This window comes from Grammomys surdaster, unplaced genomic scaffold (assembly GCF_004785775.1).
Source record: "Grammomys surdaster isolate TR1022 unplaced genomic scaffold, NIH_TR_1.0 165, whole genome shotgun sequence".
NCBI classification, from domain to species: domain Eukaryota; kingdom Metazoa; phylum Chordata; class Mammalia; order Rodentia; family Muridae; genus Grammomys; species Grammomys surdaster.
Window position 1 is genome coordinate 22,436,222 of NW_021604613.1, and position 20,151 is coordinate 22,456,372.

Below are 20,151 nucleotides of genomic sequence, written 5' to 3' on the forward strand. Positions count from 1 at the left end.
GGGAGTTACATCTCAGGTGCAAATTTTAATCCCATTAGATTGAGATTGCATCTCAGGTTGACTGAATGGCACAACTCCATCACCAGCAAGATGTCTAGAAAGCAGTAGTGAGGAAGCAGAGTAGCATGCTCTGGACTCCGTACATGGAACCTCAGGTCTTCTGTAGCAAATTTGAAAGTCTGATGTCTGCTTGTATTCTACTGTCTTAGACTGCAATCCAATCGTATATCTCCTCTTCATACCTCTGTGGCCCTGTTATATGTCTCTAAGCTACCCCTGCTTCTAGTTTCCTACAAACTTCTCCTTCCAAAGCTCCACTAAGACTCCATGGCCTCAAGATTGCCCTGGGATCATGTCACTGCTGAGCAAGTACTGTAGCAGTGTCTGTACCTTCTGCCCTTCCCCTGTGACTTTTTTAGTCTTTTCACCACGCCCTACTTTCCTCAAGTCCCTGCTTAAACATTATCTCCCAGCAAAAGCTTCACCATTAACTTAGATACACTCTCTCTTTTCTCCATAATGTTTATCCAGACCTCAGTTACAGTATTTCTTTGCTTTTGCATTTGTTATCTCTCAAACCACTGAAGGTTTGAGAAATAGTGAAATCAGAAATTCGGTTTTATTCATTGGGGAAAAAGAAAGAAAGAAAGAAAGAAAGAAAGAAAGAAAGAAAGAAAGAAAGAAAGAAAGAAAGAAAGGGAGAAAGGAAGGAAGAGAGAGGGAGAGAGAGAGAGAGAGAGAGAGAGAGAGAGAAAGAAAGAAAGAAAGAAAGAAAGAAAGAAAGAAAGAAAGAAAGAAAAATGGTCCCCCAAAGTCAAAGTCATTCAAAGCAGTCACTTGGTACACAATTGTTGAATATTTTGCATCTCCACAGGTTATTGCTGCCATTAATCTGTCTCTCTAAGTTAGGACCTGGATCTTAATCATCATTGACTACACTGCCTGGCACCAGGGGTAAAAATGTTGCCTAACAAGTAAAAATTATTAAAATGAATGAAAAAGGAAACAGATAAGTAGAAAATGAGGTATGTTTTTAAATGAAGAGTCATTTTTAAATTAAATGTTTTTTAAAGGTTGTTAAGCACATCAAGATAACCCTGTGGTGTACAAATAAATGAATAAATAAATAATAAATTGATAAATTAATAAATAAGTAAATGAAAGGTTGTGAATCACAATGCTTAGTCTCAGTTCTCCATGAAAAGCGCCATGTGCTGCCTTTATCTTGTGTAGTTTGTGTGGATTTTGCTTGATCCCTGGCATGGTCCTTTTTAGGTCTGTCATAAACCTAGGGAAAGTAAGAAAGTAACTGTGAGGCATCTTGCCCAGAACTACGCTGCAAATCATTGCTGAGATCTTGGTCGTTCATAGCAATACCTTTCTCTTGGAGGTCTTCGGGGCCCACCTTTCAGGCTAACCTTCTGGAAATTCAAAGGTTGGGTGATTTTTTTTTAATTTGGTTTGGTTTTTGGGTTTCACGTGTGGGGGGGGATGTGTATGTGTGTGTGGGTGTATGTATGTGTATGTGAGTGGATGAATGAGTGTGTGAGTGTATGTGCGTGTGTTTTACCATGAATACCATACTTGCTGCTCTCTTCCAACAATCAAGTTAATATCATGAAATTAAGGACTTAAATATTGGAAAGATTCAGGATACCTTTTGCACATTCAACAAGTACATCATCCCCCCCACCCAAGGGACCAACTAGCATTGTCTTTGTATTCACAGATTTTATATTTGATAAAAGTCTACTGAGCCTATTTAACCCAGAAAACCAAAGTGATGCAATCCTTTACTAAAACCTACATTTCAAAGACTTCTTTGATGGATGGATTTCTTTCCTATCTGGAGCAGGTGATACATAACTGAAGCCTAACTCGGCACATGTATTTTGTAATTCCGTATCACTTTTCTAAATCAATAAGCAGTTAACTCTGAGTGGGAATATTTGGGCTTTAAAGGGGACAAAAAATTAGAGTGTGAACTCTCCTTTGTACAGGCTCCTGTTAACATATTCCATGTAGAGGCAGGTCAAACACCTTAACTTGTTTTATAGAGTCACTACCTAATATTCTTCAGCTCCTGTATAATTTTCTCTACATTATGCTTGCAGGCAATATTAATTTACATGGGTTAAAAAGGGTCATTAGTTTATTACTTAGTATCTGTGTGGCCTTTAGCAAAGAGAGAGTATTATGCAAGTGCCAAATGACAGTGCCCCAGAACCTGGATAATTAAGATTTTTCTCTATCCTTCTTTTATTGTCAAATATGCTTTGTATCTATATTTATAGTGCTCATTAGTTTAAGGTTCCTGTCCATAATGCACATGTTTATTCAACAAAATGTTAAACATCTTTATATTCAAGCTCCATATATGCACTGAGTATACATCATGCTGGAGAAAGCATAGACAAAGAAGGAAAACAATGAGCACAGATATACTTGAGTGCCATAATCATAAAATTACATAAATAGTCACAATTACTTTGCATAGTTAATATGAAGGACAAGTACCAAGGTAGTAAGAAATGTTACAGTACTTTGAAGGTTGCATCAACCTTCAAACCAAGCCCAGTGCTGTTTTCAAGTAATGTATATGCATTAGCTAATCTAACATCTGAGCCCATAAAATGTAAATATACATTACTCAACACATTGCTAAATCATTAAGAAAAAACCTGGGAATATATCCCTAAGGAGTCTTTGAAAATGAAATTTTAATTGTTAGTCATCATTTGGGTGGGTTGTGATGAAAAGCAAGGAGGGGGGTTCTCCATTAGATAGCCTTCCCTGTTATTTGTGACTTGACAAAAACAATTTAAGAAGGGAAGTATTTATTCCAGTTCACAGTTTGAGGGAGTGCAGAAGCTCCACTTAGAACCTACAGTTCAGTAGATGTGCCATGTTTCTGACATCTCCTATATCCTGGGGTCTCTAATGATGTTTAGGATTCACCTTCACAGCTTCCAGCACAAGCCATTTGGGAGCTTCATGAAGAGTGTCTGACCCTGATACACATTGCCTAGCCTCGGCTCCTTTCTGGAACCTACCTGCAAGGCCCCGCCATTCTCTCATTTCAGTATCTACACACCTACAAATCCAGCACCACATGCAAGCCATCAGGATTTGGGGGATGCCCTAGGTTCTCCATTTGAAGACTCTTTAAATGAAAGTTTACAACCCCAGGTGTGATTCCTTACCTATACCTGTAATTCTAGGATCTGGGAAGCTGAGGCAGAAGGAATTCCATGATAAGTACTATGCTAGCTTGAGACACAAAAATAAAAGCCAGTCCTTTAAAAAAAAAAGTTCTCTGTTAATTTCACATCACACACCCCAATCTCACTCATCTTTCTTTCATCCTTGCAACCTCCCAAACTTAAGAGCACTACTATGCTGACCATTCAAGGTACAGAGCCTACTGTCCCAAGTGCTGGAGCTGGTGATGGGCAGGACCAAAAATCCAAAATAAAAACAAAAACCAAGCAGGAACTGGAGAGTTGGTTCAGTGGTAAGGAGTACTTACTAGTCTTGCTGAAGATCTAGGCTGAATACCTAGTATCTCCATGGTAGTTCATAACTGCCTGAGACTCCAGTACCTGTTGACCCTATACCCTGTTCTGGCCTCCAAAGGCACAGCATGAACAAAGTATGCTTACCATGAAATAAAGATACATAAATCTAAAAATCAGAAACTAAAAAGGGTTGAAGTTAATATACCCTGTATCTTCTGAAAGCTTCCTATGACCTTGCCTTCACCTTTCACCTTCCTCATTCTTATAGTGCAAAGTATGTGGTTTCTCTTTAACTCCACTTATCCCATTAACAATTGTGGATGCTTTGCCCCCACACACCTGCTACAACTGTAAACTAACTCTTTCTCACTCTGGTTTGCTCATTTTTGGTGGCTTCTCTGAATTTATCCTATAGAACTCAGTAACGGGAGTGAGTAATAACCATGCATTAGCCTAAAAGTTAACTTGTATTGACATATCCTCCACTCGTTAATCAATCCAAAATTTCTGGATTTGACCTCCCTCGATCTTTCACGACAAGAGCAGGAAATACCAAGAACAGCTTCTAGTTCAATCTACAATAGAATCCTTGTTCTCTGAGGCTCCCTGAGTCAGGCCTCTGCCATCTGCCTTCCTTCTGGATTCAGGTCTTTCAATCCTCTACCAAAATGGCCCCTTGAGCTCTGCTTAAAAGATTTAAGGTTTCTTTCTAGCCCATGATTCCAACTCTCTCCATATTACATATCCAATTCAATTTCCTTGTGTGTGTGGGGGGGGGTGATATATGCACATGAGCATGCGTGAGTGCATGCATATCTGTGTAGAGGCTGTAAGACAACCACTATAGTTCACATTTAAAAAATGCTTGTGTATACTATCATTTATATGTACAGTGTGAAAACATATGTTCATGTGTTTGTGGAAGCTCAAGGTTGACAGCAGTTATTTTTCTCAGTAGTTCTCTGAGAAATCTTTACTTTTTGATACAGGGTCTCTCACTAAACATGAAGTTTATCAATTTGGCTAAGGTGGCTGGTTCATGAATTTCCACTTGTAACTTCCCACTGAAGTCTCAGGACTAGGGTTATAAATATAAGCCACCATGCCGAGTTTTTCCACAGATATAGAAGATATGAACTCAAATATCATGCTTTTAAGGGCAGGTATTTTACAAATTGAGTTATCTCCCTAGCCCCTATTTTAGAGAGTGTCCTCGCTATTCTAGATCTCACTGAGTAAGCTTGGCTAGCATGCCAGCCAGCCCTAGGGGTCTGTATGTGTCTACCTCACTAGTGCTGGTGTCACAAGCATGCACCACCATGCTTAGCACATTATGTGAATTGAGTGGCTTGAACTCAGGTTCTCATGGTTGTACAAATACTTCATCTATTGAGTATCTAGCCCCACAAACCAATTTCAAACGCCTTTAAACCACATGCTTGTGATTTACAATGACTCTACCACTGATAGCATGTTCTCTATCAGTTATTTTTTTCCTTACCACTGTGATTAAATACATGGTAAGAAGGGACTTAAGGGAGAAGGATGTGTTTGGCTCATGGTTTGAAGATAGGCTCCATAATGGGAGAGAAGGCAAGAGGTGGGAGAGACTTGTGGCTTGAGTATATAAGGCTGATATTTCTATTCTGGGTTTGTCAGAGACAAGAGAACATACTAAGGACATATACTGGGTTAAGCAGTTCCTTTCAGAGACCTCTCCTCAGGTGACACCAGGATTCTTGACTTTTTGGCAGAAGATAATTCCAAGATGAGCCATTACATAGCAGAGACGGAGTGTACTGAGAAGATATTTTAATAGAGTAAACCACAAGGGTTAATGCAGAGAAATTCAAAGAAAGGATAAGGCACACCCAGGTGTGGGTGTGGGCTTCCCAAGAAAGAGTGTGCTTACGTGTCTTTACAATAGCTCAAATGTCTTTACAGTAGCCATATATGTGACTTGACCTTCTACAGTTACATCTCAAAGTGTTGCTGAGGAAATTAAATGAGACCATAGGGTGGTTCCTGGGGTACATTGGGCAGAATTAAACTGAAAACAGAAAGCTCTTAGTCACAAGGGTCACACGGGAAGTTAAGTTGTTTTTACTATAAGCAAAAGGTTATAGTCTTTGAGATTCCTGGAAAATTATAGACTTACATATGGGAAAGGAATTAGACCGTGCTTAGACATGAAACACAGCTTACTGCTATTTTTCACATTCTTATTTGGAATATCACTGTGTAGGTAACCTTCAACAAATGTTAATTGTATTGGAATTCTTCATCTAGGGAAGTGTCAGTTCTAGGGTGAATGATTTTTTTTTTATCTTTCTACAACCTCTTAACTTCCCCTGTCTTTCTTATCCTGCCTTAATATTGTCAACATAGTCTGTTTCTATTAGTTATTAAAATATCAAAATGTAAGCAGAGATTCCATTTTTAGTTTCTAACAAGATCAAGTTCCAAGATTACCCCTATAATTATATTCTCAGGCACTCAAGTCTCAAAGCTTTTGTTTTTTCCCTTTCAAGAAGAAAATATCACACTGGAGATATACAACTACCCGAGACATTGTTGTACTTGGCCTGCATAGAGTACATCACACTTAGAACTATCTATGAGCTTAAAACTTCTAACAGTGTACCAAAGTGAAAAAGATAGAAACAAAAAATAAAGGGCTAAGAATAGGTGCCCTAGAACAAATACCTACAGAATCCTAGATAGCCAGTTCTCACCTCCAAGGCTCAGAGTGCTATAGTGACTCCTCACCCCCAACCCCACCTAGACTCTAGTACACCCTGTCTGTATTTCGAAAGCATAACATTATTCACAGATTACCATGTCAAAAACCAAAACTGCTCCTGGTCCTCCTTGGCCTTTGTATTTTTGGAACCAGATGTTGTTGTTGTGGTTGTGGTTATGGTTATGGTTGTTGTTGTTGTTGTCCTTCATGGTCCATTTCCCTGTCAATCGGCATTGTCACCTAAACTCAAGGTCCCCCATACTTATCATTATACATGAAGGCAAATACTTAACTAGAATTTACACTCTGACAACAATGTAAAAGAGGGCAGCTAGTGAACCCATTTGTATTCTTTGTCTCTTTTGTATAGGTTAATCTCCAAGCATACAATTTATTTTAAGACATTGGTTTCTTCATACACTGGCTGGACCTAGGACTTCCTGCACATATATATCAGATGTGTAGTTTGGTCTTCATGTGGGTCTTGAACAACTGGAGTAGGGGCTATTCCAAAAGCTGTTGCCTGTATGTGAGATATGTTCTTTTAGCTGGGCTGCCTTGTCTGGCCTCAGTGGGAGAGGAAGCACCTAAACTACGAGTGCTTGGTGGGAGGATATCTGGGGGGAGGGTTGCACCTGTTCAGAGGAGGAGAGAGCCGATGGAGGAAAGATTGTCGGAGGGAGTGGCCAAGAGGAGGGCATAGTGAATAAGTGTAAAATTAATTAAATTAAATTAAAAGAAAATCATTTCAAAAAAAGATTTGAGGTTCTTAAGTACTTTCATAGATAGCCACGATGGACACTGAGATAATTAATCTTCCTCTGGGTATGTCTGTGATGGTGTTTCCAGAGACATTTAACTGAGGAGGTAAAACCTGCCCTGAATGTGAAGAACAACAGTTTATGGGTGTCCTGACTTAATCTCGAGAGTGGAAGATTGCAGGCTGAACATCAGCAGTGACATCTCTCTGCTTCCTGATATCCAGTGTGATGCGAGTGACAGGCCAGCTTACACTTCTGCCACCACCCCTTTTTGGTCATGATAGATTATATCCCCTCTTAAACCTTGGGCCCAGTCCAGCACTTCCATTCTTAAGTTGCTTTTGTTAGGTATTCCGTCACAATATAAAAAATAAAATACATACATTGCCTTGATTATTGACCTAAAATATCTGCCCAATCTTATTTATCAATTTCTTGGGTAGTTATGGCTTCCTCCTTTTAGACTGCAGACCAAATATCACCTTACTTTCTCTGAAATTCCATTCCCCTAATCAACTCCATAATCAATCTTCTGTTATCACATCACCAAGGAGTCATCAGGGAAGTGAGGTCAGGCCAGGAAGTGAGGGCAGCCTTGGTGTGAGAGATAATGCCTTGTCTCAAGACAAGGTGGCTGGACATTTCATGTCTTGAAGGGTCTAAATTAGTGACCAGTGAATCTCAGATCCAACCAGAAGAGATCCATATGACACAGAATTGAAATCAGCAGACTGAAGTCAGTATGTAAGTCAGCCAGGGGGAAACGGGCTAAAGACGGTCAGAGGACAAGGGATTGCTGGATTGTTGGGATCAAGAACAACAAAATATCCTGTGTGGTATGATTACACAGCCCAAATATGCACAAACTGAAGATGTGACTAATCCTAGGAATAAACAAGACAACTCTTATTCTATTTTAGGTATGGTGTTCTGCTTGTGTGTTTGTATGAATGGATGTGTGTGAGAAAGACAGAGACAGACAGACAGACAGACAGACAGACAGACAGACAGACACACAGACCCACAGACAGACAGACACACAGACAGACACACAGACACACAGACACACAGACAGATAGACACACAGACAGACAGGAGAATCTGACAATCAATTGCAAGGCCCTGCCTATACTAAATGCTACTCCCCTGAACAATTTTTTTTTTTTTATTGTTCTAGTATTGGAGGTTGAGCTAGGGCTTTGGGCACTGTCAGCCTATGCTCCTACTTCGAGTAGTCATGTGTGACTGTTCTACAGAAGAATTATAGCAGTTAAACAGATACATACTTCCATTTAACCCTCAATGTTAGCTTGCATAATAATTATGCAACTCAATATATACTTGGCTTATTTTTCTAAGTATTATTACTGTCCGCCAACCTGTATGAGCATTTGGTATATAATGTCTGTTTACATAGAAATAATGTACAACTCATGTGAATTGTAATTGTAACAATTGTAGTTATAACTTGTCCTGCCTAGTTTTATGTCAAGTTTATGTAAAAGCTAGAGGCACCTGAAAGAGGTGAACTTCAATTAAAAAAAAAAAAACAGTCTTCATAATATCCAACTATGAGTCATTTTCTTAATTCATGATCAATGTGGGAAGCCCAGCCCTCTGTGGGTGGGACCATCTCTTGGCTGGTGGTCCTGAGTTCTACAAGAAATCAGGCTGAGTAAGACACTAGGAGCAAGCCAGTAAGCAGTACTCCTCCATGGCCTGCATCAGCTCCTGTCTCCAGGTTCCTGACCTGTCTGAGTTTCTGTCCTGTCTTCCTTTGATGATTAACTGGAAGCATAAGCCAAATAAACCCTTCCCTCTTCAGCTTGCTATTTTGTCATGGTATTTCATCATGGCCATGATAACCTTAACTAGAACATCTAATTTTTTTCTTTTGCATGTTATTTTTTCTTCCCTCTCTCCCCTCTTCCTCAATTCTCCTTCCCTCCTTCTTTTCTTACCTATCTTCTTTGTCACTGGGGACTGAACCCAGGATTTCATGTCTGCCACACAGGCACTCTGACATGAAGCTAACACCAGAGCCTCAGGCTAAAATGTTTGGAGTAATTGTGTACACAACTCAACATTAAAAACTCTCATCTGGCACCCAGATTGCATCTTTTATAGCTTACTGGTAGGGTCTAGAAAAATAGAGAAACAGTTTCACTGGCTCTTGTACCAGTTAGAAAAAAGAATGAAGATATTGTTGGTGCAGTCTTTGCCAAGATTACTGCTGATTACTCTATGTTAAGTGCCCCGTATCTCCATTCTACTTTAATGTTGATGTTAATTTCTATATAACATAACCAAACATGGGCATGAGGTTAGAGGTAACACTATGTGAGGCCTGAGAAAAAGACCTATAGAAGCATAAGATACTAGATATGATTAAGAAATTTCCACAGCCTCCAAAGGCCCCCAGGCTTGGTTTGGTTTGGTGCCAGAATATGTCATGTTGACAGCCAAAAATCATGGCTTATTTCACTTTTTTTTTAATAGAAGTAAGCCTCCTGGCATACTACACCTGCAGGTTACATCAACAACCTACCACAGGGGTTTGACAAACTTCACTTGATGCAAGCCAGTACTCGACATAAAATGACAGCCGCTGGACTGATATAATAGGATAAGACAGTCATCTTTGCCTTGGCAGAAGAAAAAAATACGGGGGAAGATGAATTTATTTCGCTCTCTTAACCAACTGAGTGATATTCTTAGCTTGATCTTATTAACCTTCTGTCCATTTTGTTCTAAAAGATATTAGGAAACAATTAAGGAAAATAAGTGAAGATCTAAAATAACAAACAGATTTTCCTGGTTGGTTTTTATTGTCAACTTGAAACAAGCAAGAGTCATCTGGGAAGAGGGTGTCTCGTTTGAGGGGTTGCATATGTCAGATTGTCCATGGCCCCATCTGTAAGAGAGTGACTGGTGATTGATGTGGGCAAGCTCTCTTCTTGGTTAGTTTATATTGTCAACTTGACATAGTCAAGAGTCACCTGGGATGAGGGATCGCACAGGTCATTATGGCCTGTAGCCTTCTTTGTGAGAGACTGACTGATGATTGATGTGGGAGGGACCAGTCCACTGAGGGTGGCACTACCCCTATGCAAGGTTGAGGGTGTATAGTCATTGCCAAAATGTTAGGAGCTTAAAGAAGAAAAATTAAAGAATAGAGGGAAGAGTAGATCTGCTTTGAGTCTTAGTTAAGGCTCATCAGCAGAATACAACTGGGATTTACCCAACTTCACTCAAAATATTTATTTTAATAAAAAATAACAAAATAGGTTTTATAATCGATATTTTTGACAATCTATTATTCATGTTGTGATTCACTTTAGAGGTTTATTACTTTTATCTCAAGAAATGAGCTTTGTACTTCAGGCTACACTTTTCCTTTCAGGGGTAGCATGCACACTAACAGTTCCCTACCTCACATCTGTACCTACCACCTACTCCTAGAGGGTTGAAAACACAGATCATGAAAGGACTGGTCACCCACGATCCTATCACAGAGCTATGGGACCCACATAACAGCCAGATGGAGTAGCACAAGTCTCTGTAACCCTCAGTATGTCCTTACAGGAAACAAGGAGGCAAGATAAGGATAGCTTTCTGAAGTTGACAGGCCAGTGAACCACCCCTGTGCAGTGACAGAAATCTCAACAAGGTAGAAAGGCAAGAACCAACACCCAATGGTTGTCTGATTTCAATATATGTGCTTTGGTATTTGTGTGCCCATACCCACCGACTTTAACACACACACATACACACACACACACACACACACACACACAAACACACACTTTTCCAGGTTTTAAGTGACCACATGCTTTAAAGAATGATAAACCTTGTCATATCCTTGGAAACTTTAGTTTACTAAACTTATATAATTTTTATTCTCCTTGGCTGTGATATGTTTTTGGAGGAGATATATTAAATTGTTGGGCTGGCGGTTTACAAAAGAGAAGCCGTACAATGGACACATCATCAAACATCATAGACTCTTGAGTCAGTCATAACTGACCTGCCCATTGTGATAGTTCATATCAACTGCAGATTTGATAGGATTACCATGAAAGCAAATCTCTAAAGTGTGTCTCTGAGGGAGCTTTCAGATTGGATTCATTAAAGTGGGAAGACCCACCCTAACTGAGGGCAGCAATCATCCCCTGGGCTGAGGTCCTGAAGTACACAAAAGGAGAAAGTGAGCTGTGTACAGGCATTCATCTCTCCCTGCTTTCTGATTGCTCTGCTCATGATGTGATAGGCAATCTGAGACTCCCATTTCCAGGATGGACTGTATCATTGAATTGTGAGGCAAAATAAACACGTCCTTCATTATGTTGCTAGTGTTGGGTATTGTACCCCAAATATGCATAAACCAGTGAGTTCACCCACCTTTGTGCTTCTTGCTATACGATTATCAGATATATTTTCCAGAGTTTCTGCTTTTTAAAGCAAAGAGTGTTCTGAGTGGCATATTACATAATCAATGGGTAAGGTCTGAGAAAGGCAGACTTTATTCAGGTCAAACTCCATGTCGGATATTCTGTAGCCCTTATTTTACTGTTATTTTATAAGAATGCTCTGAGATGTCCCGTGTCCCATATTTAAGCTAAGTTTTACTCAAAATCCCAGACTTTTCTGCCCCTCTACATATAATTAGGAATCTTTACCTAGATTTTAATGAGTCACTAAGTGTTGCTTTAGCCTTCACTGATATTACTTCCTATGCTTAAATGATTCTCTTATGAATGTCACATTTCTACAGGGCAATATAGAAGTGTGTAGTTGAGCCATGAAACAAGGCAGACTTCAAACTTTAGCATGTTTATTGACCAGATGAAGTACAATAGATTACATAGATACTAGATACCATCAATAAAAGACAATAATAGTATCTACCTGCTAATGGGTATTTCAAGTAGTACATTACATTATGCCTGTAAAACACCTAGCAAATACCAGTACCTATTTAGTCGTCACAAATGGGCTTTGTTCATAGAATGTTGCTACTGCAAAATACACAGTCAATTTTTTAAAAAATTGCATCATAGGACATTAGCAGTAGAACAGAAAGAGAGCAGAGCTAGAATTCTATGCTACCATTGCATTGAGAGGGGAAAGCCTATAATTCTGAAAAATAGCTCAGAGCAATATATAAAAATATATAAATGACTTTCTTTTGAGTTATGTTAGACAGCTAAACAGAATGAATTTACGTTCCCCATGAAACTTATGATGAAAATTACTTACCATTAATGACTAGTTAAGTAAAGACTGTTACAGAACTGTTTGGGGGAAGGAGGGTGAACAAGATTAGTTAAAATATATAAATGGGAAAATTATTCTTACATTTTCCTCTGTCTGAATAGCAACTCTATAGTTTTATGTAGTTAAAGGACACTGGACTTGGAATTTTAGAAAAATGTAACTGGAATCCAGTCCTTTCTCCACTATTGGTGCATTAACTAGGTACAAGTGGATTGTCATCTTTAAATCTCAACTTAATCTTTAAAAGAGGGTGATGGTGATCTCTTGCTTTTCTTACAGATTGATTCTAAGAAACTGTACCCCAAAGCATTAAAAACGTTTATCACAAATGGCAGAAACCTCAGATTCTGCATTCTGTGACATGTTTTTTATGGCTGTTTCCTTAAAATATTTACTCATTTCAGATTCTGAGGTGTCAGCATCCTTTCTGAAATCTTGCTGTATAGCACAGTGCAGGCCATACATGGCTATAGATTCAACCAGCCTTTCGATGATGATGCTCTTTGAAGGTTTTCTATCTCTAGAGATGCTCACTATGCCTGCTGCAGATGATGGAATACAGCTATAGACTTAGCACAAGCTCCTCAGTTTGAGTCATGGTTGAAAACCATTCAGTCAAGAAATCAGTCAGACTGTCTGAAAAACAAATGGGTTAGAAAAGAAATGCCAAGATGACTCAGATTCAATTCTGAAAGTCTCCTTAATTGATTCCGCCTCTGCTGAATATTTACTAAAAGTGAAAAATAATATTGGCTATATTCTTTTTGTGGACTTTCTTCCATACAGCTGTGACGTCTGAGAAACACTTGGAACTGTGCATAGAAAACCCATAAGTAACAGCATCATTCTTGCCTACAATTGTTTCTGTTGTTCCACAAAGGCATTAAGTAAAATGAGTTGTTTTCCAGGAAGTCAGAACACATTACAAGTCAGTAAAGCAAGCACCACTACTCTGTTTTATAATCATCAGTTTCTGTTCAAGTCCAGAATCTCTATTGCTCATAGAAAGTGTGCTTTAAATATTGGTCGTGGCCCTAGGCTAGTAATAAATGACTACAAATTCAGTATGAGGCAAAATGGTAAGGGGCTGTGCAGAAAGCTAAGGTGGGTACTTATTTGGAAAAGTATAAACTCTATACAAGAATAAAACTCAACCAGGAGCAAAAGGACTATGTACCAATCACAGGTGCAAATGTGAGAAACATGATGCCCAGAAAATATCAGAGAAAAGATCAGAAACAATTCCCTCTTCCTCTTTCTTCCCTTTGTAGTCACACGTCTGATATTAATAAGATATGTTGCACTGATTAGCTACCTTTCTGTTGATTAAAAACTTTAGCATGGTTAATACTTACAAAAGGACTTATGCAGTCTGGGAATATTATCGTAGTATACAACTAGATTGTAGAAAATGTAAATGCCCTGCTTTTCATGTAAGGGACAGGCTGTTTTACTAAGTTAATGCATACTGTATTATCCTACCTACAATGAACAGGTTTTTGTGTAGTTTCATGCAGAGAGGCATGGCTTGTTTGTCAACCTAGCAGTTACAAAATTATATATGATTATGTTCCTAACCTGAATTTTCCTTGACACTGAGACAAGCACCTTCTCTCCAATGCACTTCTCATTCTTCTCATGTCTGTGTATGTCACTTATCTTTCTCTATGTTGTTGCCTTTCTCCAACTCATTTGCATAAAACTAATGTTCTGTTCATTTAGTATGTTAGAATTCATCTCCAATTTACTCGAAAACTTTTTCCCTTTATTTAAGTGACTTAGATGAGTTAACAGCTTTTCTCCAATGTTAGTACCTTTTGTCTCTGGTTTAAAGACACTTCATTGGAAGACAAGAGACACTCTATAATTTTCCCATTAGTGTTTTAAATAATAAACATTCAAGAGCTTAGTGCATCTAGAATTGATTCCTGAGCATGATGTGGATCCCTTCATTTTATTATAAGCCATGCTTTGTTATTATTAAATGTTCATTTGCCTCTGTCTACAAAAGTGAATGCCACATGAACGCAGGTGGATGCAGAGGCCAGAAGAAGGCATTGGATCCCACGATGCTAGAGTTTTAGGTGGTTGTGTGCTGCCTGTGAATGCTGGGAGTTAAACTCGGGTTCTTTGCAAGAGCACTGAGCAACTCTCTAGCCCCAACCGTGTATTGTAAATTATGATAGAGTTCTCAAGACAGTACTTGTCTCGAGTCATACCTAACTTGTACAATTTCCTGTATCCTAACAATATCGTACAGCATCTGAGCAACTCTGTAAATTTCTTCTTGAAAATGTGTTCTATTTCCTTGAGCTACTGCTCTTCTAACTCCCCTTTTCCTTTCTGGCTGCAGTTTTACAGCTTTCATTGCATCCACTACTGGTCTCCTGTATGGTCCATCCTCAGCTATTCCTCTTCTCCTCATTTAGTCATTCTCTTTGTCCTTTGCATATTCCTACACCTGTTCTTAGACACCAATGTTCTTAATACACAAACATTTACAACTAACTCAGCTAGCTAAATTGTTCTTTCCACAATGATATATTTCTGAATTTATTTATTTATTTATTTATTTATTCATTTATTTATTAGCTAGTTTCTGAACTCCTGGTCTAGTCTAAACATGAGTAGTGTCTGCAAAATGTCATCATCAGCCATCTGAGGCCATGTTGATTCCTTTTCACTCAACACCTACTATAGGGAGGTTGCTATCATCCTTATTTTTCACTACCACTTCCACGCTATCACACATTTACATAAAATATCATGATCCTTTGAGAGTGTATTACTCTTCTGTAGGAACCCATATTTTCATTGTAACTTTATTCATCGATTTTCTGATCCTTTCTCCTTTTGCATTAGATAGGCTTCTCTGGAGGAGTAAAATTTATAGAATCAATGTATAGCAGAATGGGATTTATTAGATTGACTTACATGAGTACAATCTGCATAGTTCAATGATTTTTGTCTTTCATGCTGAGGAGGCTGAGAGCATATTAGCCACTGAGTCTTCAAGGCTAGTTGTGTCAGCAGCCCCAATCTGGTATGAGAGTATGAAGAGTTCCATGAGAATCAAAAGTCTTCAGTATACATTTGAATTCTGAAGAAGCTGGGTATTCCTATTAGTGAAAGAATGTAGCAACAACTGCGTTGTTGAGGGAAGACAGCAAGAAGGTAGATGAGCGTCTCAGCAGGATGTGAAGACAGTGAGGGGAAAAGCAAATCTTTTCTCTAAGACATGCTTTTCTTTGGGCTGCTACTAGAAGGTATTGCTCACAACTGAAGCAGGTCTTTGCATTTCACATAAATTGAACAATAAAATCCTTCAGAGCTATAGTCATCAGTTTACCTCTTAGCTGATTCCACATCCATTCAAGTTGAAACCAATATTAATCACTATGCCATGTACTGGCAATTTTAATATCTGGCACTTCGTCCTCCCTGTCACAATTCTTTCATCTTTAAGGGTGTCATCTATCTACTGTCCATGCATTGAATGTTTGTACCCTCATTTCCAACTCATAGGTTGGAAATCCTAATACTAACATGAGGGCATTCAGAGATATAGTAAATGTAGGTTATTAGATCATGGGGAAGAAAACTTTATACTGGGATTTATGTTGTTATCAAAAAGGGCTAAGGGAGAATTCTTACTTCTTTCTCTATTCACAAACACAGCTAGAAGATGATATCTATGTAAAAGAAGATGATCCCATACCAATCACTGGACCTATATATATCTTGACTATGAATTTCTCAACATTGGTGTTATTGGCATTGTGTGCGAAGGTATTCACCATGTATGGGATCCAGGTAAAGGAATTGCACCCTTTTCTCAGCCTAGTATATCCCATATGTCCTTTGGTCTGGTTTCTGTTATAATTTTAACATGCCCATGTGTCATTTCGGTCTCAATTCACATTGACAAATGTATAGGGTGGCACTCTTTCTACTCCCGAGAATAAGTCATGTATCAGTCTCCACTGAATGGGTGATGGTAGAAAGATGGTGTTTGTGGGTGCACCCTGGCACACAGTCATCCTTCATCCTGAAAACTGAGTCAAAAGGTACACACAAAATGGAGTTTCTAAAAGCAAGGTACAGCCTGAAATAACACTGCTTTGTATGACATACAGTAAGTTATAGCAGGATCCAGCCTGGTCTCAATAGTCCTAAATATTTTTAAGTCAAAACTAAATTTATTGGCTATGTCTATCTTTAATCTAAGCATAAAGATTATTTATTCTGTTAGGAAGGTTGACCATAATCCCAGAACAAAATAGTACTAGAAAAATACATTCTCACCATTTCCAATGTTTCCTGTATTACAATACCACATTTATTGTTGCTGTTTGTTTATTTTCCTACTGACTCTAAGCATTAAGATGACAGCAATGAAATCTGTGTTGTTAATAACAGAACGCAAATGCTGAATACAAGAATTAGTATACAGTAGGGACCTAATAACATTTATTTAACAAATCAAAAATAAACACTACAATGACACCTCTCAATCTTAGCTTAACACCAAAAATTCTGTTGTGTGGTTTTTTTCAAGCTATCTTCCAGAAAGGTCTGCCTCTTCCAGAAACTGCTGTGCCCGTACACCTTATACACAGTCATGCTGCTAAAACTGTGTCACCTGTTTCTTATAGAAGTTCCTTTCTCTCTACCTTGTGTATTTCTACTTATGCTCTAAGTCTTATATAAAGAACAATCATTGGTATAAATCCTTTTCTAATTCCCTCAAACTACTTAGATATCTTCCCTCATTCACAAAGAACATTGAACACATTTCTAACATAACATGTTAACACATCACCACTATTCTAAGTCTATTTGTATTCTCATAAACATACAGGCTACCTAAGAAATAACTTTTGGAGTATTTCATTTTGATACAATGCCTAGCATAGTGTCTAAAGAAACTACAGTCTCAACAAATATTGGGGTGGAAACTACGGAGATTTCTCAGTAAGTATGGTGTACAGTGTGGAAGTATAAGGACCTGGCTTCAAATCCCCAGAACTCACATATATCTAGGCATAGATATTGTATCATAGATATGATTTCATGGCTTCTACTTTGATATAGGAGAAAAATAAAAACAAAAAACAAAACGGAAGGATCCCTAGAAGCTCACTGGCCAAGTCTAGAATGTACAGCAGAAAAACAGCTGTTTTCTTGGAGTACTACTGCAAACGAAATACCAGATGAAGATCAACCCTGAAGTTCTCTTCTGCCCTCCAAATGTAGACTGTAACGGATAGGCTCCCTGCCACACACACTCACATAAACATTTTACACACATACACACACTTTATATTCTATACACTTTAAAACTAGTATCAATGTAATTACAACATGCAATTTATTTAAATATATATAAATAAAAATTTTGACTGAAGATGACTATAAAATATGAAGGTACTACAGGTATGTAGTCAGGAAATGGGGTATCTTTCTTTGGTATATCATCTTTCAGGTGATAACTGAGGTGATTTCCTCATTGTAACACATCTGTTTCCTGGGTTTTCTTAATTAGATGGTGAGAAAGACAGACAGACAGACAGACAGACAGACAGACAGACAGACAGAATGAGTACTTGATGTTTGTAACAACTGAAAGATGTACTTCCTCATATGAACTATTAAATACTGCTCTTGGTAGTTAACAGTTTAATGGGTCTTTGAAACTCTTCAAACACTAACCCTTCTTCTTGAGAGTTGTGAGGATTAAACAGGTTGAAATTCATGAAACAAACCAAGGTATGCTACACAGATGTTTGTCATACTACAAATCATTATTTTTATTAATTCACCAGACAAAATTCAGGTATAAATCTAAGTTTTAAAAAATATATATTTTGATTCAAAACAAAAATGATTGTGCAATAATGGCTCATTTTATGCAATTCATTTTATGGAATTAGCAGCAGTTAACATTACAATAGTAAACATTATTTAAGAAGAAGTTAAACTATCCAACCTAGCAGTTTCTCGCTGTGTATTCTGGAAAGTAACACAGATTTCTTTTACTACAAAGGCACTCACGTTTCTTGAAACTTTACCAGTATGCTCTGATTAGCACTACCACTGGACATGACATCTGCATTTAGAAACCTCAAATGCCTTGCTATTTAAGCTTTCTTTTCTTTCAAAGGCATCAAACTACTGAACCACTTAGAGTAAAAAACTGACATTTACCTTTAATTTTCTGTATCTCTTCAAACTAGGTAACAACAATAATGATTCTAATGAAGAAGATACTTCTTAAGGAAATCCGAAACATAAGAGTTAAAGCATTAGCACCAACACCCTGTCTTCTGGTCTAATGCCTTGGCTGAGACCCCTCCTGGGCCAAGTGTCCTAGATAACACATGGTAGAGAGGCATATGTTTGTGACTTAGACTACTGTAAGCATATGTGGAAGAACTCTGAAGAAAATTACCAAAGCAGGAGAAAGCATAAGAAAGTTCTAAATTCTTATTTATCTTATGAATGTTGGCCCACCCTATAAGGAAAAGCTAAAAATAATTTCCTGAAGCTCAGCTCTGAAGACCGTGTGGAAAACAGGGACTCCATTTTCTAGCTCCTTGTGGCACCCAGCACCTACCAGCTCTATCGCTCTCTTCCACCAGCCGTATTTCTAATAAAGGAGATTCGGGACTCCTCAAAGAGTTCTTCTTTTCCTTAACAAAATCATTACATGAGTCTATTCTTATCTGACAGTTTTTATTCCTTCTACTGGAATGTCTGGTTTCAAAACTCTCAGACTCAAAAAGACAAACTGAGATAGAAACGAAATGAATCATTTGAGAGGAAGTGTCAATTGAAACATTTCTAACATTAATGCAAGAAGTGGAAATTCAACAATGAGACTTCCAAAATGTAAGTCTTTCTTAGTGCTCTTTAAAAATGAAGTCTAGGGAAAGGTAAAATCCTCATTTTCCATGAAAGTAATCTCTCTTCAAATTGAAAGAAGTTGTAGTCTTTAAAAAAAAAGTATTCATTTTATTACACATTTTAAAAATTTTATCAACATTCTTTGTTTTCTTTTCTCCTATGCCAGTTAAAATCTTCTCTTTAGAACACACAGTAGACAGACTGTTAGACATTTTGAATTATTACTACCCTGACAAATGGAAGACTCCTTAGAAATATCCAGATAAGAAGAGAAACTTAACTCAAGCAGCAGAGTTTATATGAAGACAGGAAGTGACCGGGCTGAAGCCCAGTACCACCTGTGAGGTGACCTTAGGAGACCAACCGGGAAGGTCCAGCTGCCCCTGGGGTAGGATGCTAGATTGCTCGGCTAGGCTGGTGAATTCAGAAGCATTTGTCCTTCTCATCTCTCTGGCTCTGGGGAAAGTGTGGATAGTGGAATTGATTCAGACTTCTCAGCTTTTACTAATCACCATGTAATGCCGCTAAGATGGGCAGGTAGTATTTTCAGTCTCATGTGTGAGTGTTGGTCGTTAGATAATATTCAACTTGGTTATCTGGGAATGAACTCCTATTTCCCTTTCTGGCCCCCGAAGTTTTTAACCTCTAGTTTCATTCGGGATGTAGAAGGATGGATGTTCATGGTTTACTAGCTTGCAAACTCTCTGATGTGGGAAGGAAGTTCGGGACTTCTGGATGTTGAGTCTCTGCCTATTGTTTTCACATAAGGATAGCCTTGTGGTCTGCTCTCATCTCTCTGGCCCTTGCTTAGGAGGAAGGAGCACTACCGGCAGAACGCCTTCATGGTTTTTTTTTTTTTAAGTAATACAATGTTAATGCAGCCATAAGCACAACCAATGAAAACAGTAGGGTCTTGCAATCATTTTTAAATATGTTCCCCTCTCCT